The sequence below is a fragment of the Athene noctua genome, chromosome Z (assembly GCF_965140245.1).
Source record: "Athene noctua chromosome Z, bAthNoc1.hap1.1, whole genome shotgun sequence".
Lineage (NCBI taxonomy): Eukaryota > Metazoa > Chordata > Aves > Strigiformes > Strigidae > Athene > Athene noctua.
In genome coordinates this window covers 61578686-61600999 of record NC_134077.1, presented here as the reverse complement: position 1 = coordinate 61600999, position 22314 = coordinate 61578686, and the positions used below count along the sequence as shown (strand labels likewise).

The 22314-nt window shown below is 44.0% G+C and overlaps 2 long non-coding RNA genes across 2 annotated transcripts; both read left to right on the top strand.

The window, feature by feature from the left end:
* Positions 1–211: 211 nt before the first annotated feature.
* On the top strand, positions 212–1325 carry LOC141973978 (uncharacterized). Its single transcript, XR_012635643.1, has 3 exons — positions 212–329; positions 432–475; positions 1059–1325. It is a non-coding gene; the product is annotated as an uncharacterized LOC141973978 (long non-coding RNA).
* A 357-nt stretch (positions 1326–1682) lies between these two features.
* On the top strand, positions 1683–4048 carry LOC141973980 (uncharacterized). The gene is made up of 3 exons (XR_012635644.1): positions 1683–1790; positions 3664–3786; positions 3865–4048. It is a non-coding gene; the product is annotated as an uncharacterized LOC141973980 (long non-coding RNA).
* Positions 4049–22314: the final 18266 nt, after the last annotated feature.

Genomic DNA, 22314 nt, shown 5'->3' with positions numbered 1-22314 from the left:
GGTTGGGCACCTGTTTATATAAAAGACCAGGAACGGCCCTTCCTCGGTTGGTTTTTTCCTTTGGGATGTTTTTAAAGAGTCTCTTTTTAAGCTGATCTGGGGAGGAGTCATTCACAGCTTTCTTGCCACTGCAGTACAGCTGATGTGTGCCTGCCTCTGTCCCACAAGGCTGATGACTGCTGAGCAGGCAGCAGCCAGATTCAGCACTGATGCTTGGGTATGTTTCTGTTCACAGCATGCGCTGCCAGTCCCTTCTGCATATGGCAATGTTCCGTTACAAAAAAGATGCTGCCATGAAGTACTCCAGGATCCTGAATGACCACTTCAAGGTAGGGCACATGTGTTACTGAGCTGCCAGCTGAATGGCTGTGGGACTTACTGTTGTTGCCTGAATAGCACAAACCTAACAAGAGTTCTGTTCCTTGCTGCAGAGCTCGTCTAGATCAACACAATTACATTCTCCATGTGCTGCAAGGTAAGATTTAAAAATACGTAAGTTGTCATGTTTCTACGAAGGTGTGAGTGAAAACAGGAGCCTGAATGTTTGAGTTGCAAGCTGCATTTGAGAGTGCCTCACCACTCGCTCTTTCTTGCCCCCTGAAATCCTACCGTTAGGGGCAGAAGTATTTCTGCTTTCTCCTTCCTGTCTTTTCTCCTTGGAAAGGGTTTTTTTTGTTATGGGATCCAGAGTTATGCCTTCACCCTGTGGTATCAGAGCTTTCATAGTGTTTTCTTTGGCTCAGTCACCACGTAAGAAAAAGAATCTGCATTTCTAATTTCTGAGTTGTTGAGCATTTTCTCCTTCCTGTGTACCTGCAGCAGTGGTGCTGTGTATGTGGCAGCAAAAGTCAAAATCAAGCTGTCATGTAACGGTGTTTGCCCTGTTTGAATGACAGGGAGTAAGAAAGTGTTTTTCTGTGTGTGGTGGCAATTGCATTTGGCAGAGAGCTACCCAGCTCCACGCCTGTCCCTTTTAACTCTGTGGTTGAGAGACGCTTGGTTGGTTTTTAAGTGATGCTGAAATTCCAGTTATTTTTCTGCCATCTCGCACGGTACAGTTTACTGGGAAGTCAACGATCTCCTCAGAGCAGCGGTGGAAGCCCTCTCCTACCAGTGACTAAAACTGGGCTGGGTGAAGAAATGATGTGATGAAGCCAGCCTGTGTTGGAAGGCAGGCAGCTGTCCACATTCACCTTCCCTAGGGCTATAAAGAAGTGTGTGTAGGCTGACCTGGCTGCTGTGACCATCTCTCAGAAAACTCCAGCCTCCATCAGCGGGGAGCTGCAGCGTGTCTGACATGGCAGTCGTTTGGAAAAAGCATTCAGATAATCTGGTGAAGGTTTCCACAAGTGGGTATAGATGTTGGGAGGTGGACGGGTGGCCCTTTCTGATGTTTGATCACATATTTTCTTTTGCCAAGAGGAGTCCTTTGAGTCACAAATTGCTTCAAAAACCTTGGCCTTGCACTTGAAGGACATTTTCTGAACACATCTCAATTTTCAACACTCCACTCCATCCTGCAGGCCTGCATGATACCAAATAGCTCCTGGCATAAAATAGTCTGATGCCTTTCACTCTGAAGTTAAACACTCATGACGTTATTTCTTTCTCCTGCAGAAGCACAGGCATGACTTATGCTGGCAGCTACAGTGGGAACAGCATTCGCTTTTCAGTCACTGTTCCCTACAACATCCCAAACATCACCTCTGCCTACATCAACATCACTTCCTATATCCTCTATGCCTGTGATATTTGGGAAAAAGCCGATGCACTGGCCAGGAAGAACACGGGTAAGTTTTTGCCCTCTGGCTTTTCGGTCACATGTGTTGTGGTTTTGTGTATGTACTTTCTTTAATCCTAACACTCAGTGTAGCAAACACCATACCCAAAGATCAAAGCGTCCGTATGTTGAAGCAGACAGCTGTGGCACATTGGCAGGTTATTGGCAGAGACACTCGGTGGTGCTAAATTGATGAGCGTTCCAATTCAGAAGTTGTCTTGGCATCCTCAGAGGTCTTAAGAGCTAAGGGATGAGGGTATCAAGTGCAGGGAACCAGACAACATGCTTCATGGCAACATGAGAGGCATAAGAGGTTTTGTGCCATTTGTTTTTCCCTCGGGGGCACTTAGCTTTTCTGAGTTGGTTCCCCTTCTGTAAAAACAGGTTTTTGGCCTGTAGCCTTGTGTTTTAGTTGGTTTGTCAAACTTGTAGGTATTTTATCCCTGAAAATGGTGAAGCTGGCTTCTCTCCATAACAGAGAAGCTGAGCAGCTCTTGCATTGGAGGCCCTGCTGGACGCATGACCAGTTTTTGCCCGTAGCATTTCCTAAAATTGATGCTGCTTTTTGGATTTTACAGTTTTGTTGTTCAAAATGTTGTGATCTTCTGTGGCACAAGCAGTGGTGAATAAGCCAAAGCCCTAGAGTGCTTTAAAAGCAAAACTTCTGTGAGCTGCTGTGGGCGACAGGATGTATTTCCACCATCCGTTGGCAGGCTGGCACAAGAAAATAAGCACGATGAGCCTGGCTGAATTGTGAGAGCGCTGTAAAAATCCTCATGCTGAGGCAGCTGCTGAAATTCAGAAGGTTTTGCAAGTCTCCTTTGAAGAGAGTAACTTCAGTTGCTGGGTGTCCTCTGAGCAAATCTGTGCTTGCAGCAGCAATGCGTGTGTAATGTTTTGGTTTATATCCTCCAAAAGCTGATAAAAGACTGTCACTGAGAAGGACAAAACCTGGCTAGCAAATACTCCCAGGGGAGTGGATCTGTGAGGGAAAATAGTAAATACTCTGGTGGGCTTGGCAGTTGTTGTTGCTGTTCTGGATGGTGGAGGAGTTTCAGAACTGGAGCTTGTTGATAGTCAGCGTTTAAGGTACAGATGCTCAGAGGTACAGAGAGCAAGTACATCAAAGGAAAAAAAAAAAAAAGCCAGATTCTTAATTCTTTTATGCAATTTGTAGGGTATAAGAGGAGGAGGAAAGAGCAGTGGCCTTCAGCTATTGAGTTCCCTTAAAGAGGGAAGTCGAAAATTAATGGAAAGTGGTTAGTTGTGACTGATGTTGGAGCCACCTGTGCAGACCTGGAGCTGGCGTCAGGAGAGGAGGACTCTCTTAAATCTGTCTGACGTGCCCCACTGCAAGCAACCCAAACCAGATATGTCTCACCTGTCCAACTGTAAAGATTTTGAAACCTGTTCAGCTGAGAATTCCTGATGTCTCCAGGGTCTGAGGATGGATGAAGTAAAGGGACCAGCCCAGTGTCAGCAGTGTGTGCTGCCAGCCATCGCTGAGAAAGACACCAAATTTGGCCCGTTTAAAACCTAGAGGAGGCACATGGTAGGGAGACTGGAGTGTGAACACCCAAACTCCTGCTCACCTACCGTGGCGTCTTAGTGTCCTTTCAAAGTCAGAGCCTGGAGAAGCGTTTCAGTGTGGGTGTGCTTGTGTGAGTACATTTTCCTCCCACGTGCCCTGTCCTCTGTGCTTGTTACGCTTCCCAGCCTTCGACTATCTCTGAGGTCTCTGCATTAACGATGTGTTTAGCAGGATCTGCTGACTGACAGGGTGCTGCTGCTGCTCCTCGCTGACCCCTCACCTGTCAGATGTGCCTGTTGTGTGAAACCAACCACATGTTTTCTCCCTCTCTCCCTCCCTCCTCTTTTTCCAGAGTTTTTTGCTGAACTCAGCACAGCGATGTGCACTCTGGTGCTGAACAGCAGCGTGACCAAAGTGGTACGCTACGCTAGGCAGGGTTTGCAGTGGCTGAGACGGGAAGCAAGTACACCTTAAGGTGGGTGAGTACCTTGAAATGTTTTGCACTTTTGAAGTCTCAGTAATAGTCTGACTCGTTGAATTCTTGCATTAAAAGAACCTTCATGTGAACATAAATGGAGATAGAAGGAACCTGGTTATAGTGGAACAACTTTGAAGTTTGAAAATGTGAACAACACCGCCTCCAACACCAGCACCGATACCTGCACCAACACCAACACCTGCAGCAACACCGATACTGACACGCCACCGTCACCTGCATCCACACCGACCCAGACACCACCCCCAGCACCGACACTGGCATTGACATGTGCAGAGTGAAAAGAGAATAAAACTTCTTTTTTTCTTTTTTTAACTCAGTGGCAGCAACTTGGAGCTTCATTCCCTCCTAGCTGTGCGGAGACCGGGGGGGTTTGTCCTGTGTGCATAGGCTGCGGTGGAAGGATTTCGGGGTGCTGATGGAGACACAGAGGGCATTTGGTTTGTGGCAGGAGCCTCTGGGATCAGAGGGATCAGCCTCACCTCTTCTCCCTCTTCTCCCCTAGAAGGCACCAGAGATCTGCCACAGCAGAGCAGCAGTGTGCTCGGAGCACGGGGCGTGTGGGGTGTTCAGTGGTTCCGATTCGGCACTGCCACCGACCCCAGCACCGACACCCTGTGAACATTCCGGGTGTCACCAAGAGCTGCAGAGCTCATTTGCCCAGACCTGGCATGAGGCTTGACCAAGGGAGGGAAAGGGCATGGGGAACCCAACGCAGGCAGTGCTGGGGGGGAATTCTGAAGTTCTCTGGTGTAAATACAGATGAATTGAAGGCCTCATTTAGCAGCTCCAGACTGTGGAAGGCACAGCCCTGTCAGCAGAAGCTTCTTCCTTCAGCGGCCCCGCGTCTGATATGCACCGCCCGTGCAAAGGGAACGGGGAGCCGAGACACCAATGGGCAGACACAAAGGCACCCTCTGCTTGGCTTCCAGACACCCCCCGAGCCTTTCTTCTGCCTTGTCAGCCCCCTTCCGGGACAAACAACAGCCATTCCCCCGCTCTCTGCTGGGCAAGCTGGCCCCAGGAAGTGCCGGCACTCCCTCCTGCCCTGCCCCGCTCTCCCACTCACTGCGCGTCCCTTCCACAGGGGGTGGGAGGAGCGGAGGGCACTGGACGGTGTGGGGCTGTCCTGCGGGCAGCGAGGAGCGTTTCACCTTCCAAAGCTGCCCTTTCCATCTAAAGAAAAGGGAGATCAACACCTATGAAGGTAAAAATGCCTGAGCCTGTCCTGCCTGTGCACCCACCCTGAGCACCACGGTGGCCTTTCAGGGGGGCACCGGCCCTGGGGGTGCTAGGAGAGAGGCTGAGAGGCTTTGCCGTACTCTGTTGCGTGGAGGTACAGCAGCACCAGTGGCACCTTTCCCGGTGCCGGACCCATCGGAGGGGCAGTGGTTGGGAGCACTTCCGCGCCTGAAGAGCTTGCGAGGGGGCAGACAGGCACGAGTGCAGGTGCAGGGGACACACCATGGCTCAAGAAAGCACCACAGAGGCATTTTTTCCACTTCAACATTTCCTAAGAATCAGGAACATGCCACCTCATTCAAATCATCAAATGTCAGGTGTAACAGGGCTCTGATCCAGTTGAAGATGTCCCTGTTCACATCACAGGGTTGGACTAAATTGTTACTGTTTTGTTATCAATTTGAGCTGATTTTAATCATCTGTATTTAATTAAGGAATGATTTAGAGTCACTATACAACTAGTTATGCTGCTACAATTTTCTTTGTAAAGTCCCAGGCTAAGGCCATGTAGACTAGTTATAAGCATTAACTATATTTCTATACAAAGAACAAGACTTGTGATGAGGTACCATTGTTAGACTGTTTGATAAGGATGATTTATTGCCCTGTAGACTAGGTGTTCTAGAAGTTATATTGTGAAAGGGCCTCGAAGCATGTTAAAGTTGCAATGTGAGCCAAAAATCCTTGGGTCGGGGTCATTGGAGGGTCTCTCTTTTATTTCAGTAGTCCATGGTGGTCACAGAAGCAGCCCCCCATCTCATTTCAGAACTCAAGTGTGCATGATCGGAAAGAGGTGGGAATAAGAACATGAGTTCTTGGAGTTAACATGTTTATGTATGAGAACTTGATTAATATGTATGACTGTATCCTATATAATCAGCATGCTACACAAGTTAGGTGTGCGTTTGGCGAAAAAACTCCCCTAAGCACCGGGCTGTTAATAAAGGAATATCTGCTTATCTACATCAAATTGGTGTTGATAAGTTCTTTTGTAATGTTTTGGTGACAAGATGACTTTTAAATGTCCCTTCCAACCCAAACTGTTCTATGATTCTATGACCTGAGGCAACTGGGTCTCAAGTCGACTGACCTGGACTTTGCCATCTGCATTTTCTTGCTCTGGTTTTCTTCAAAGAGGCGGCTCCTGCCTGTGCTTGAGTGTGCCCTGCCTCATCTCCTCCAACATTTGCTCCCATTCTCCAGCCAGGACCAAAATGGGCAGAAACTGGAGACCTCCAACCCATCAAACCCAACTGTGTCATGAAAAGACCAAGGAGATTCGTATTCAACTGGAATCTCCTTTTGCTCTTTGCTGAACTGTGGGTGAGGCATGGGAAAGCTGACCTTCCTGGAAGATTTCTCAGCTCAAATCCAGATGAAAGGATCACCAGAACTGCCATATCTCTACCAGAGCAGGAAATGTGTGCATATCCAAGCCCTTCATGTTGCTAGGCAGGCATAGGATTGCATGCATGGGTTCAGAAAGAAATTTCCATCCAGTCCTCCTTTCTTTATGAAGGGGTGGATATGTGCTCCTCTGTTGTTTTTTCAGCTGGTGTGGGGCTGCGTGTGTGGGTTATAACCCATGAAGTCAGGATGCAGGTGCATCAAGACAGCTTGCTCTTATTTGACCAGTTTTCCATGCTGGGTTATTTGACTCTGCCAAGAGAACAAGGGAGTGGGTAAGGCTGGTGCTGCATGCTGGAAGAGAGTCTGGTCTGCAGATGACTCTTTTGGAGCTTGTGAGTAGCAGGAGGGTAAACTGGCCTGTGATTTGATACTGCATGGGACACAGCTTATCATGACACATGCTTTCTGCATTTTGACTGGCCTTTTATGAAGCTGTGGTTTGACTTCTGGGCACCATGATGCAGGTGATGTTTTGGGGCAGTGTATTCAGCTTTTTGGAGATGGCCCCAGAGGGCATGTGAAACAACGGCTTCTTTGCAGGAGTATGGATACTCGACAGCATGCTCATGTCATGCTCAGCAGGTAACTGGAGGGGCTGGCCAAGGGTGTTGGGGGTGGTCGTGGCTTGGGAAGGGGCTGAGCATGGGGTGCCAGGTGGTGAGCAATTGCATTGTGCATCACTCACTTCATATATCCCCAGTGGGGAAGGGACAAGCGAGTGAGCAGCCTAAACCATGACAAACTGTCTTTATTCTTTCAGAAGGCATATTTACATTCCTCTTCATGCTACTGTGAAATCACAGATGGCCCTAAAGTTTTTAGGTGGTGTTCCATTCCTTCATTTCATTTTTTTCTTCTTTTTGTCACACCTTTTATCTCACTGAACAGAGACCATCTACAAGTCACTCTTTAGACTGAATTCTTAGCCCCACCAAAGGAATTAAGAGGAATTAGGAGATTAATTTCTTCATCTATTGTTTACAACCAATAAAGGAAGTCCATTTGCTGAATCATCCTGATGAGATTAGTATAGTGCTTCACACATGTATGCTATCTGTTTTAGTAAATATGCTAAGTCTGGATTTCAGAGAGCTTCACCTTGCTGTCATGTGGCCTATGTTTCAAGAAGCCCATATACAAAACATAGTATCTTTAACTTTGGCTAGATGCTTGCTCTTGTACTAATTGAATACACTGTGTAATTGGCATTGTTGTCCCTCAAACACGGTTTGTTACCCGGTGTGCAAAGGCCAATCTTAACACACAGAGCTGAGATACCAGTTTATTCCATATTTGCACAAAGATGGGTGCTAGGTGGTAATTCCACAAAGCCAGCACACCACACTAAAGAACTTCAGTGTATTTATGTATTTCAAACTACATGAATACACATCTACTGTAATGACCATTGGCTAGTTTCTTAAGACTTCGTCCCTCACTGCTTAGTTTTATTTAAATTGGCCATACTTGCTACGTAAATTAGCACACATGCTCCTTACAGGTGTGGGGGGCAAGCCTTTTGGTCTTAAATTGAGCCAGTGATCGTGGTGTTGCCCTGTTGCCTTTGGCTTTCCCCCAGTTACCACGGATTTTTGCTGTCTTCATGCTTCTCAGACAATCATCCAACCTTTGGCCCCTTCTGGAGCAGGATGTACTTCTTTTACAATCTTTTAGCTCCTCTTTGATGGTACAGTCTTTAGCAAGGCCCGAATCATTTATACAAGTATACACAATAGAGCCAGTGACTCATGGTCCTTGTACTCGATGAGGAACATTTATACAGGCTACAGTACCAGTACTTTGTCATTGTACTTGAAAGAAAACAGGTCTTGGAAAAAAAAATGTTTCTTGAATTATGGAAAATGGAATTACTCACTAAGAGCTCTCAGTCTACTAAAGTGGAGATTAATATAGAGTGTCCTTTTTTTCAAGGATGACGGCACAAATGTTGTCTTGCAGAATTTCTCTAAGTTTTGAAATAGAGAAGTGTTGACAAACTAGTATATCTCTAAATTATCTCCGTCTTTCTAAATAACTTTCTGTGCTTGGTGTCCTTTTTCAGCAGATATTCTGGAAGAGCCAGCAAAAAAGCAGTTCTGAATGGGATTGTCATGATTATACACATAAGCTGTAAATATGACCTTGTCAATGCTATTTTATTCCAATGATTATACATAAAGAAGTCAATTACATAATTCAACTAAAATAATCGTGTATTTTATTTAAAAACACTATTTAAAAAATGTGCTTACTTTTTATGAACCCTGACTTACAAATTCCTTCTAGAAATACATCACTGAAAATCAGCTACGCAAAACCCAATGTTTCTTGAATGTCAGTACACTCAAATTGATGGTCAGTCTGTAAAGAAAAAAATTATTGACGATTGTCCTGTATTTGTTCCTCTGGGATATTATCCTGCTGGATCATTCTAGAGGCATTTCAAAACATATCTGTACTGGAAATACTGCTATTGTGCTAAGGAAATGTAAGGAACAAGATGAGTGCCTAATTACTCAATATGGTTCAAAATCCTGTATTCACAAAATTCCTTTGTTTCTCACTGCCTCCAGTCTCCAGCTTCAGTGATAAAGAAATAAAACCTGCCTCTGAGGTTTGAATTTCCACTTCATGACTGCTGTAGTATACACATTATCTTGATTTATATTAAGAATAAGTTTGGGACCGAGTTTATGCACCTCTGATAAATTGGCATCTACCCAGCAAATACATCAAGAGGTGTGTTCACTCTTTCAGATGTCGGAGTAGGCATTGAGGAGGGAAACACATTTCTCAGACTTTTCTCCTTGACAATGGACAAGCATGAGGAACACAGAGTTAAATCTTGGTCCCTGGAATGCCATAGGGTTTTGGTTGTGACTTCAGTGTAAAGAGAATGTGCCCCTAAAAGCACTTAGTGGGGAGCCCAAGCCAAGCAAATTTGTTTTGCTACCACAGTTCATCTATGCTAGAAAACACTTTTCAATAAGAGTTAAACTTTCCTCTTGTACAGACAGGACTAACGAACCTTCCTTCAGAGGCCATCAGCATCGTTCATTTATAATCAGCCAGAAGGAGTGCTGTCTAGTGACAGGAGACACTGTCCCGTCCTAATGGAAACCAGTAGCATCTGCTGTGTGAGTTGGTAAGTAAAATCAACAAAGTGTCATGAGAGCTCTTTTGCAGCAGCAGGTATTTTATGTGATTCAAAACAGAGTAGGAAAAGCTTCCCTTGATGAGTCTTCAGTGTCTGTCTTCATCTGCGACTCCAGGGGACTGAGTCAAGTCCTTTACCTTGCCTGTAAATTCAAGTAATAAGACTCTGGGAACATCTCTTGTGTGACCGTTTTAAAGAAATTAATTGTTTAATATTAAACACTTGTTTCCAAACTGCCCAAAACTATGTAGATGATAAGCAAAGTGTGTTAGCTCTCCTTCAGCACTGTTGATTAAAGCTTTGGTTATTTCAGCTGGTTAGAACAGCATCATCCAGAAGGTTACATGTCCAGCACTTGGTACTCTGTGCTGGGCTCCCACAAACCATCAGGAAAGAAAGGGAAATTCAGCACTCTTCTTTCTATTTTACCAGTCTGCAATATTTTCTTAAATTACGTTGTGTGTAATTATTGAGCACGTATGTTCTTGTTAAGTGGCTTTGGGAAGCAGATATTTCTGTGCCACCAACAAACATGTTTTAGCAAGCTGCAGGTTTCTATGGAGATACCTGCTTTTTCTGCTAACCTAGGACTGGAATCTTTAGCACCAGCTAGAGCAAATAGTGCAGAGGCTGTAGATGTGTAGTCACTTAGGAATGTACAATACTTAGAGTAAGTATGATTCACAGGGTTCTGGGAATCTTTGACCTGCAGAATTGAAGGAGCCATAAACAAGTGAGCATACTCTGCGGGAGAGCTGAGCACGCACACGACCAATGTGATCAAGCAATGCCTGTTTATTACCACTAAGAAAGCCCTTTTATAATGTTCTCCCGCACACGTGAGTAACAAGATTGGACAGTTAACTTAGCCCGCGCTTTAAACATTCTTATGATTGGATAAAAGTGCCCCATCAGCCTTGCCAGGCTTCCTGCCTTGGGTAACTTCCTCTTCCGTCCCAACCCCTTCCGGGGGTTGTTTGTCTCGTCGAGTTTCTCCCCCCTCATTCAGGGTTACGTCCTTATCGCATCCTTGCTCGGCTGAGGCTCTTATCAGTCTTGTTCTCACGCAGGATTGCTCACATGTCCATTCTTTCGCAGAAAGCCCTCTAGAATCCCAACAATACTCGAATGAAAAACACTTCTGGCAGTTCCTAACCCAGTGTGTTCCTTGAAGTCACCTTGTTTCCACTTCTCATTTTGTGTTGCTTAGATTTACCTCAGAGACATATAGTAAAAATCATAACTAATCATCTGTTTTTTCTTCTCTTCTTAATTCTAGTTGACACACAAACATTCACCACAAATTTTGCAGCTTTTTCCACCACTGCAGCTCACAAAAAGGCATGCAATGTACATGAAGGCTGGCATTGCAGGATTTTTCTTTTTTTTTCCTCACTAACATTGCTGATGGAAGAAGAAAGTTTGCTCCCTAGCTAATTACTTAGAGGCTTGTCCAGTAATATTTCCAGGCTAGTGGAAGCTGGGAAGTTATATTCATCCTAGATAAGAAGAATGCAATGATTAAATGGGAAGAGAGTTTCAATGTTTTCTAAAACAGAATATTTAATAAATCTTGGATTTGGGTTTGATGTTATGGCAATGCATGTGTATTACACTGATGGAGGAGAAAAGCTATCTGTCTCTTATGGGATGGAGGTGCAGAGGTCTATATTGGAGAAAAGGGAGTGTGCATTGTAACATACACGGTAGTGACCTGCACAGTTAATTTCAGGGCACTGATATATGTTTTTGGAATTCTAAATTACATAACTGACTGGGAAACCATAGTCAAAAATCTGCCAAAAATTCCTTTATTCTGAATATCACCTCTGCAGCTGATGAAAGCATGCGTTTCCAAAGGAAATTTATTATTTTTGTTTTCTAAACAGAGAGTCCAGTAAGTTGTAATGATCATGTGCACACTAAACAGCTAATTTAATTAAGCTTCCATAAGCATAATGCAGGATGAATTAAAGGATAGTCAGCATTACCTCTGGCTGATTTCGGATATGTTGCACAAGATTAAAAGGACTTGATGTTTTCAATAGCAAGACATCTTAGGCCACAGTTTCAGCACCATTACCGAAAAAAGGTGGCCTCTGTCCTCTCCTCCCTATTTTCCCAGCTGGCCTTTCATGTCAGTCTTTTGCTCTTTGCCCCTTCATTTGTGCAGCTGTGTCTTGAAAGGGCTAAGGGAGTTAATCTAGAGAAAAAGTAATCTAGCATTGTCTACTTTCTGAAAGCTTTCTTTTATTCGTCTTTTTTAATGACAGCAAGACCTTAAAAAGGCATTGTCAAACGCAAGAATGTTCTTCCTCTAAGTTTAGACATAAATGCTGCCTCTTACACTAACAGCATCGGATTTTGGCTCCTGAAAGCAAAGCAGATTCCTCTTTATATTCTAGGGCATTTGTATGACATTATATTAGGAAAACTATTGCTTAAATCATCAGTTTGCTTCCCATCCTAGTTTAATTCATATTATGTTAGTTTGTCAACAGTTGGCTTTTTCTCCTACCGGAGTTTCTAGAAGTTTCAACACATCAGCACTGCAAACTGCTCCGAATTACACTTCACAGTAGGCAGCTCAGTTTCCTTTAATACAGAGCAACAGTGCCCTGCTATCAGCATCTGTGCTGGATTTCTCCCAGAAGGAAGTGGCTGTGTCAGCGTGTGGTGCTGTATGTGATGTGCACTTCACAGCAGTTGTGATGTTGTTTATCATTTTCCTGAGACCTGATAATCTGATAGTTTTCTATAGAATTAGTCTGGGTTTAATTCATATCCTATTCTGATGTGTTTCAGCTGCTTTAAGGTAATTTCACCCAAAAAACCAAGGTAACATAGTGTGAATCCACCCAATATTGTAGCCACAGGGACAGGTTTATAGTTGAAAGCAGCGTTACAAAAAGACTTTAAATTCTGGCACATTTTGTACAAACTTCCTTACAATGTCAGTGTCCAGCATGGATCAGACCTGCTGCCATGCAGGCTGCTGCTCACACTCTCCATGTGTGCAGTCCTTTGAAAGCCACTGCATTTTTTTTGCTGGCAGAAAGTAGTGAGTGTCACGGTTCATCTAACAGGTATTTCAGAAATGTTGAACAACATCACTGAGCTCTGGGGGAATTGAATGGATATTTTAGCAGTTGCCTTCCACAAAACTGCAGAACCTGTAGCAGGTGAATCGCTACAGTGATGAAGGACAAATTTTCTGTCTGATGTTTCTTAAATCACTGGAGTCAGGTATAACCCTGACTGACTAAAGCCACAGCAAACACGGCCATTTACACCAACAGAGACAAGACTTTTCCTCTAATCTTGCAGTCTGTGTACTCAATTAAGATGAACCTTAAATAGTGTAGCTAATGAGAAATATGACTTAAGTTTTTAAGTTATAAGAACAGTCAGCTGAATCTATTGCTCGATTTGCATCCTTTAATGTGCACTGTAAATTAAAAACTGTTTTTTAAATCTGCGGAAATTCTTTTTCACCTGCCTCCTAGGCGAACCTTCTGTTTGTCATTGTGTGCATTGTAAATAAGTTCTCTACTACATGTTTGGCTGTTGCTCCGAAACAGAAAGTATATGCTATGTATTTCAGTTAAAAGAAGCCCTGTAGCAACATGGGTTAGTCACAGGCAGAGGCCAAGTGTATCACTATTCTGTGGGAACAGCAGTCAAGAAAACCAATGGCTAAGAACAGTGGGCAATGGAACATGAAGCGTATCGTGTCAGCACATGGTCAGTGCAGTCTGGGCAGACTTTGCCTTAGAAAGTGCTGTAAAATTTCAGGGAAGTGGCTGATCTGTGGAAAAGGAGTAGAAGGTTGCCTAATAGCAAGTAGCAATTTTAAGACTGATTTAATGCTTTTGCCATAATACCAAAAGACTTAAGAAAACACCTTTCTTGAAGTTGTATGTTCCAGCAACAAATCATCCTAGATTCTAGCACAAACTGGCCTGGTGGTTTGGCCAGGGCCCAGAGAACAACTGAGGCTGTGCAGAGCGACAGGGTGAAAAGTTCATCAGCGAGGAAGAGGAGATACTTCATCCATGCGACCCTCGCCTGTAAAACTGCGACCACCGAACAAGGCCAAAGGAGCTCAATACGCAGGCGCAAGGGGAGGAGACCTGATTACCATGAGAAGCGAGGGGAGGCGGGGGTAGACTATGTATATGTATAGGCGTTCTATGAATATGCACTATTCTGTAACATATAAGCCGGACGGGAGCTGCAAACGATGCGCATGCTTGTGGTGGAGCGATCCCCCATGCCCCCAGCACTGAATAAACATACCCACTTTATAACTCCAAAAGTTATAGAGTGATTTCTCCGCAAAACAAGGGTTCCCAAGAATTAGCAAGGGACATCAGTTTACACACACAAAAATCATACATATTTATTAGATTTCCTAGAAATTTGTGTCTTATGATAATGAGTTCCCAGAATTCATTTACATAGTCTGAGCATGCATAGTGAAAATAGGGTGAGGTCTTTGGTGGTCAAGGGAGGAAGTAAGCAGTCTTATTGACAGTGTTCACTAGTAGACCCTCTTTCCCAAACATGCACTGTGAAGTGAAGTCAAGGTGTGTTCCTCCTAAATCATCAGAATCATTCTCCCTGTAACAGGCTCTCTGTGTCTCTTTGTTCGAGCCCTGCCCCTTATCTTAGTCTTCCCATTTGTGACTGTTGAAGGCCTCGAGTCTGCTCTCCGTGATTTCCGTAGGGAGCCTAACAAGCATTTCAATCTTACCTAAACAGACAAAGGGACCTCAGGAAACATTTGAGGATTCAGTAGTCCTTGAGAAACAAATGAAGCAAAGCACAAGCAAAGCTTTCATACATCACATCACAGTTTAGTCTTAATAATTGTCAGAAATTCATTTGTTTGAGCTGTTTCATTCCATTTCATAATAAAAGACAGGTTTGGATGCCAAAGATGAGGCTTTGAGCACTAAAATGATGGCCTTTATGCTACTACAAAGGACACTCTTGACTCTGATAAGTAGGGGAAATTATTGGTTCTTCTACAGACTTCAGATATGAAGCTTTGGTCCTGAATATAGGGCTTTGGGCACTACTGTGGAGGATTTGAGCTGTAAAAAAGGGGTTTGGACCCTATAAATGAAAGTTTGGACCTTCAAAAGGAGGGTTTAGAACTGAAAAATGGGGCTGTGGGGCCTAAAAAGGGGGCTTTGGAAATGAAAGTGAGGTTTTGAATGCTAAAAACTGGTTTTGTGCCCTCACACGATGCTTTGATACCCAAACCTAAGCCTTTGCACCCTAAAGATGGGTCTTTGGAGGCTCAAAATGAGGCTTTGGACATAAACCCACAGAGGCTTTGTACCCTCAATGAGGAGTCTGAACCCTCAAATGAGGCTTTGGGCCCTCAAAATGAGGATCTGAACCCTCAAATGAGGCTTTGGGCCCTATAAGTAAGATTCTGGACCCTAAAAATGAGTCTTTGGGTCCTAAACTGCACCTTTGAGCCCTAAAAGAGGCTGTTAGACCCTCAAAATGAGGGTTTGGGCACTAAAGGTGCAAATTTCGCAGAATAAAGAGACTCAAACAAAATTATGCATGAAGACAGCCTTGAAAAGCCTTTTGAAAATAGTGTGTACCTGAAGCTCTCCATGCTTTGCCTCGGCTTACACCGTGTTAGTCTTCTGAAGAGGAGGAAAGCCTTCTGACTTTTTACATGAGGCCCACAGAAAACCCAACTACGTGAGTAAGCTAAAATGCAAAGATTTCTCCATGAGAATGGTTTTTATATTTTACTTACACAACCCGGATATAAGTATTTTAAAGCACAATCAGCAGCCATTTTCAGTAATGTGCTACAGTTTTAAATAGTAATGCCCTTACCTTTGCAGACCTAATCTGAAAACGAAAGATGCTGTGTATCTAGTCAAGCTCTGTCAGGGTGACTTTGCTCAGTGATCTCACACAAAATAGGAGCGTTTCACAATTTATGCTCCATTTATCAGTATATTATTCCTACAGGCAGGAACCTCTCTTACACCAAAATGCACCTACCAGAAGACATTATTTCAATAATGAAATTAAAAATATACTTCTATTTCCAAGTGACAGAATGCTTCTTCAGAAAACTGAAAAATCATTTAGCTAAAACTAATTCCTGATCTTTCCCCTCAGGGAACAGAACAGCAAGCTTCCTCTGAACTCCAGAGTAGTTTCAAACTGCAGGAAAAAAGACTACTAATGATGAAAACAGAAGCTTTTACAGTTGTCATATCCTGAAACCAATGCCTGGACCTCTTCTAAAAAGGAAAATCTAAGTCTTTTACAGCCACCCATCAAAAAAGGCCTGTGCTGGGACTTTCTGACGGCAAAGGAGCTCAGAGAGCACTGAGGCCCAGACAAGCAACAGGGAGATGATGCCAGCGGCAGCTCTGAAGCCCAAAGCAGCTGTTTCCACCTGCTGAATGGAGTCATACAGAGTGTTCTTTCTGGTCCAGATCACAGACCACAGGACTGAGATTTCAGAGGTACAGGATAAGCAACACTGGCTCTACCAAAGACAGGAGTTTGCTATGCCTGTGCCCAGCTGAGGGTTGTGGTAGGTCTGCAGAAGATGGTAGTACCTCTCCTAGAGGGAGGCTATGTGTATGAGGACAGCAACCACTGCACTTGTTCGCCAGTTCTGCAAGCCTGCAAGGGTCAGTTGGAACATGCACAACAGTTATACGATGCAAAAAGTAGAGTAAGTCCTCTTTTAGTATTTTGCAGCAATTCATTGACCATTAGAAGAGATGCATTGACATCTGCCTTCTGAATGGACTGTCCTTACATGTATATATAGAGAGAGATATGCTTGCTTTCAATGTGCTTGTGAAGCGCACAGTGAAGAGAGCTCCAGCCATCTAGTAACAGACTGACAGAAAAATTAATTCACCTTAAAAGTCAGTACACATTTAGGTGGATCTACTGAAGAGTGACAATAGCTTGGTGAGGTAAAGGCTTTATTTGTATAGAACACTTATCGCAGCATATATTTGTATGTGGGACTTGGAAGTATCCCACTAGCTTGGTTACCAAGTCAGAGAATTTGTGGAAGAGGGTTTACATACAGCAGCGTACATTGCTGAGTTAGTTTTGTGAAGGGACCTGATACCGGTTGGCTTTAATAAATTTATTTTTCCTTTACCTCAATTAATTGAATTAATCGTGGTGATTAATTTTATTAGAGGGAAGTCAAACAATGTAAACTAAAAAGTCAACTTTTTTCTTTTAAATAGGAAAGGACTAAAGCTGGAGCATTATTCCTGAAGTCCCTGGAAATTTCTGTTTGCTCGCTTTGAATTTAACAGCTGCCAGCTTTGTCTAACAGCTCTCAGACTAAATTGGCATCTCCCAGCAACAGCCTGTTCCCCTCAAGCAGCAACATCCCCTAGCAGAGACTTGGCAGCTACCAGGATCTGCGAAGCAGTGTCACTCTGCCTCGCCAAGACTCCACATCTGCAGATTGAGCAGTGACATCACGCTCAACAAGGCTACTTTTCCCAGTCATCCAAGCAGAGCTCCAACAGAAATGTTCAACAAAGCTGGAGGTAACAACATTATTGATTCCTATTCCCTTGTAGCACAAAAATTGTTTTGCTGCCAATGATGGCCAGTAAGTGGCTACTGGGCTTTTGCCAGTCTGATCTGTGATTCAAAGTAAGCATTTGATTAACTCAGAAAGCGTGCAAAATCAAAGGAAAACTTGGATGTTTATTAAAGAGCAGAAGAAAGGAAACAGTCTAAAACTTGGTATCTATTCTACAAGAAACATTATGCTTCAAAGAGTCAAGGGGAAGAAGTATTTCAAGGAAGGAATGGACACGAGTTAAACAATGGCTGCTTTGACTGCTGCCTCATACCAACTTACAAATCTTAAATTCACCATGCGTTAGTGTTACTGATTTTATTATCAACTGAAATTAAATTATGTTTGATTTTAATATAAGTATAGAATTAAGAGATATTTTAGTAAAAATAATTTATTTTACATTTATTGTATTTTGAATCTAGCAACCGACGGTTACTCTAAAATCCCCTGTTCAGCCCTGTACCAAGGCCGAAGGGATTGTTCATAATTGTTTAGTAGGAACGGTTAGAAACTAGGTAACAAAACACAAGGTGATTTGTAAACTGATTTATAATACATATATAAGACTAGAAGAATGCAAGTAGTTGTCAAGGTCCAGGATTAATGGGAACTAAGGGAAGCAACCGTAACAGCTTGCAGGTACCTGCCAAGAAAACTGTGTCCTTAAGCAAAAGGTAATTCCGGCAGGGGGAGATCGCGACCACCGACTCATGGTCCACCTACTCACATTACACCCCAGACCCATTTCTAGACATTTCTAACCTCTACTGCACAGAATCGGAAGTAGGAGGAGAATATGTTAATGATTTCTTGGAAGTTGTATGCTTATGTATGAAGACTTAATGAATATGTATGAGTAAGTTCTATATAAGGTGTATGATTCTGGTGCCCGGCACATGTTGTTGGTGAGAGCACTCCCCTACACGTCCAGCCGTCAATAAAAGAAGTTTCTGCTTATCTGCATCAAATTGGTGTTGATAAGTTATTTTTATCCCAGTTTTCGATGACATTAGTGTCTACAACCTTCTTTCTGCAAAAAAAGTACAAACAGCTCAGGTTATGCTCTGAAGTTTATACTGCTTCCCATTTAATGAACACTTTAACAACCCTATTTTATAGTTCATCTATAATTCCAAAAATCTCCTAGTTTTAATAATTCGTGTCATATGGATGCTATAAACCAGTTGCGGAGAAAAGATCCTACTTTATTTTATAGGCTGATTTAATCCTCCATTTTGAGTTTGACAACATGGCAAAAGGACCTCTCTGAGCACTACCTATAGAATTATTTTCACCCAGATAAAGTCCAGAAGCTTATCAGAGCAGAAGTCATCAGAAGACAAGTGGGTATGTGAAACGGCAATGAAAAGCCTTTATTAGGCTTAGATGCCTTGCTAACCAGCTGTTATGCTGCTGGGGGAAGAATTTGCAGAGTAAGAGGTGAAAATGACTACTAACATGCCAGACTGTCTCTACCCGAAAACAGGGGAACTCCAAAGAACACATTTTCCCCTCACACTTAAAAAATGTGCTTTCTCATTAGGTGACTTTTTATCTCTGTCTAATTAACACCACTTGGCAACAAACAAATCATCTATGCAGCTGGCGCTGAAAGCACTGCCTCAAAACATCCTGATTAACAGACTAGGCTACAATTTGTGGATTTTCAGCTCCCACTAGAATAAGTACCAATGACAAAACCCCCACTGACAGCCTGTCATTTTTCTCAGACTGACACAATAAAAGGGCATATGGAAACCTACTTCTAAATGGGTAATCCCTTCATCTATCACTGAGTCCCAGGCACCCAGCCAAGCACGTTCTGATGACCCTGTCACAGAGAATTAACAGGAAAAATGGGAGGAGGGTAAAAAGAAGAAAGATAAACAGGATGAACTGCTGGATGGCAGGAGGAGGAGGAGAGGGATGAAGAGAAACAGGAACATAGAATGAGAACAAGGAGGAAGAAGAGAAAGACAAGAAGAAAGAGGAGGAACATGAGGAGGAGCAAGAGGAGGAGAAAGAAGCAGTGGAGGAGGAACACAAGGAACAGTCAGAGGAGGAAAAGTTGGCCCAAGATGAGAAGCAGGAGGAAGAATAGGAAGAGAAGAAGGGTGAGCAGGAGGAGGAACAGAAGATAAAAGAACAAGATACAGAACAGGAGGAAGAAGACAAACATGGAAAAGAGAGGAAGAAAGAGGAGGAAGAGGAGTAGGATAAGGAGGAGGAGGTAGAAAGAGGAGAAGGAGGAAGAAAAAGGAGAATGAAGAGGAAAGAGGAGGGTGCCATACAGGGTGAAGAGGAACAGAACAAAGAGGAGGCAGTGAAGGAGACAAGGGAGAAAGAGGAGAAGAAGGAGGAGAAGAAGCATGAGGAGGATGAGCAAGAGGATGAACAGGAGAATAAGGATGACTATTGGGAGAAAGGGGATTAGGATGAAGTTGTAGAGGAGGAGTGGAAGGGAGTGGAAAAGGAGGAGAATGAGGACCACTACAGCAACAACAAGTGTAATGACAGACAGAAGGAGGAGGAGAAGGGTAAAAGAATGAAAACGGAGTAGGAACAGGAGGTAGAGGAAGATGATCAAGAGGAAAAAGAGTGGGAGGAGAGAAGTAAGTATTGCGAGCTAAATTTTTCAAGACCCATGAACAGCAATCTACAATGAGAAATTTCAAATAAACATACTTGATAACAAGTCCCTGTGATCACCTTTTTTTAAAAATTTTTCTCATCCAGGTGACACTGGTCAAGCCCCAGGCATGTGCAGCCATTCCCTGTACACAACTCCCCTGATGCTGGATAGCTGACACATGTTTAATAAAACAATGGACCCCCAGAGATTTTGTCTGTTCACCTTGAGCTGGGGGGAAGGTGTGTATGTGGGTGAGCAAGATTTGCTTTATTCCTTTAATTTTTACACCTCAGCAAAACCCCTGCAACATTTGAACTAGAGGAGAGCACTGAAATCAAAGGGTAAGCGATCAAGAAGGCCCCAACCACACATTTCCACCCGATTGCCTTAAAAAAAAAAGAAAAAAGAAAAAAAAAAAAAAAAGGATCCTGATAAGGATCCTGATTGCTCACTTAAGCCTGGAATAGTCCCATTGCTTGTCCAAAAACTACTGTGTGCGTGGTTGAGGACAGACACAATCCACACAGAGAGAAATCCAAGCTCAACCCTGCACTTCCCTTGATCACTTTTCTTTAGAATACTTCTTTACTGGCTTGTCTGAAAACCTGCAACTGCAACAACCAAAATGCGACAAGAATGGAACTTCCCAGCTGTGGTGAAACCATCCACTCTCAATACCCCTATTTTCCAACACAAGGTGGCAGCACAGGCTGGGTGGGGGGAAGGCACAAATCAGGAGCCAAAAGAGGGGAACAAGCATCTGCCAAGGGAGCTTCATCCAACGAGCATCACTCCCCAGTTGCTTCTCTGACAGCAAAGCCCTGGTGTGTGCACCCACCAGGCAGGAGAAACAACTTCCACTTCTCCAAATCCCCGTTTAGGAAAGGCTGTCCACAGAGATGGGGCTGTCCATGAGCACCAGACCCACATGAGGGCCTGGGGACAGCAAAGGCACCTGCTCTGTCCCCACCAGAGCACGCCTGCTCCAACGCCTGCAGCCTCCTGTGGAGAGGAGGTAACTCCACCTTCCCCTGCCCTGCTGGCATTCAACACTGGTCTGCGGATGTCGGGGCTTGGGCTGGTGACGCTTAAGGCAGCAGGAGGAACGCTTTGGTGTACGGGCAAATTGTTCTCGGAGCTTTCTGCTGGCATCCGAACAGCTCACAGCCCAGGACAGAAGTGTCTGCGACCACGATGTGCTTTTCAGTTCACCTTCCCAGACCAAGCCAGGCTGGGATAAAAGAGCTTTGGTCTGTCCTGTCTCCCAGAGAAAGCTAGAAATGGTGTTATCACCATGCAGCTCCCGTGGGATACAAAGAAAACTTGCCAGGCAGCAGTTGTGTCCTGCTGTACAGGCTTTGAATTACCTGCTGCAGACGGCACCAATGCAGTGATTGTAAAACATAGCTCTTTGGGTCAGCATCCATGAGACCCTTGTACAGTGCAAGGACATGAAGACTGCTGTAGGCACAGAGAGCAGAAAACAGGCTGGTACATCTGTTTGGCTGCCTGTGAGGTTTGGGTAGCTATAGGTAGTTGCAGAGGTTTGTGGGTTTGTTTTTTTTTCTTTTTCTTGGGGTGTGGGAACAGTTTCTATATGTTACAGAAACCCAGTGCCCCTTACTTTGAGTAACAAACATTCTCCTTCTCATCAGCTCTTCAGTGATGCCATCAAACCAGCAGCTGCTTACCAACAGCATTCAGATTTCATGGGCAAGGTTATGGGAGAACTGGAGGTAAGAAAGGCTCTGCTTCCTGCACTCCTCCTAAGTCATTAGCAGCTCTGCTCTTTTTTCCTTCAGGGAAAGCAGAGCCTGTGGCAAAGGGTAAAACTCTGCAGGCATGGAAAGCTTTGTCTTATGCTGGTGACACCATGGGGTTTGTGTGCTGCTTGTGTCTAGACTGGTGTCCTGGTTGAGCTAGGATAGAGTTAAGTTTCCCCATCAGAGAAGGGGGAAGGGGTCTACAGCCAGGTTTTTCATACCATGCTGATGTCAGGTCCGAGCGCAGGAATTTTTTCCTGGGTGGCTTTGGTGGCAGGGAGCTCACGGCGGGCTAGTTCCATAACCTTTGCGGTATTTCTTTGTGTATCTTTTGTCTTGCTTACTGTTATTGCTGTTTATTGTTGTCATCATTGCTACTGTTGTTGTTCAGATTGTTTATCACACTGTTGTATTAAATTTCTTCTTATTTTAACCCGGGGTTTGTGCCTCACTTCCAGCCAGACTGGCTGAGGGTGGGGGAGGGGCAACGGCAACCTGGTCTCTGGTCCCGGCAGGGCTTAAACCACCACAGCTTTTTTTGGTGCACCAACGTGGGGCACGAATTGGGTTGAAATAAGAATCAAAAAGGGACAGACCCTGACCAGAGTGTGTTAGAGCAATCTGTTGGGTGTAATTTTTCTGTTAGTATTTACTGTGTAATAATGTTTGCAGTTCTGGCCCACTTGCT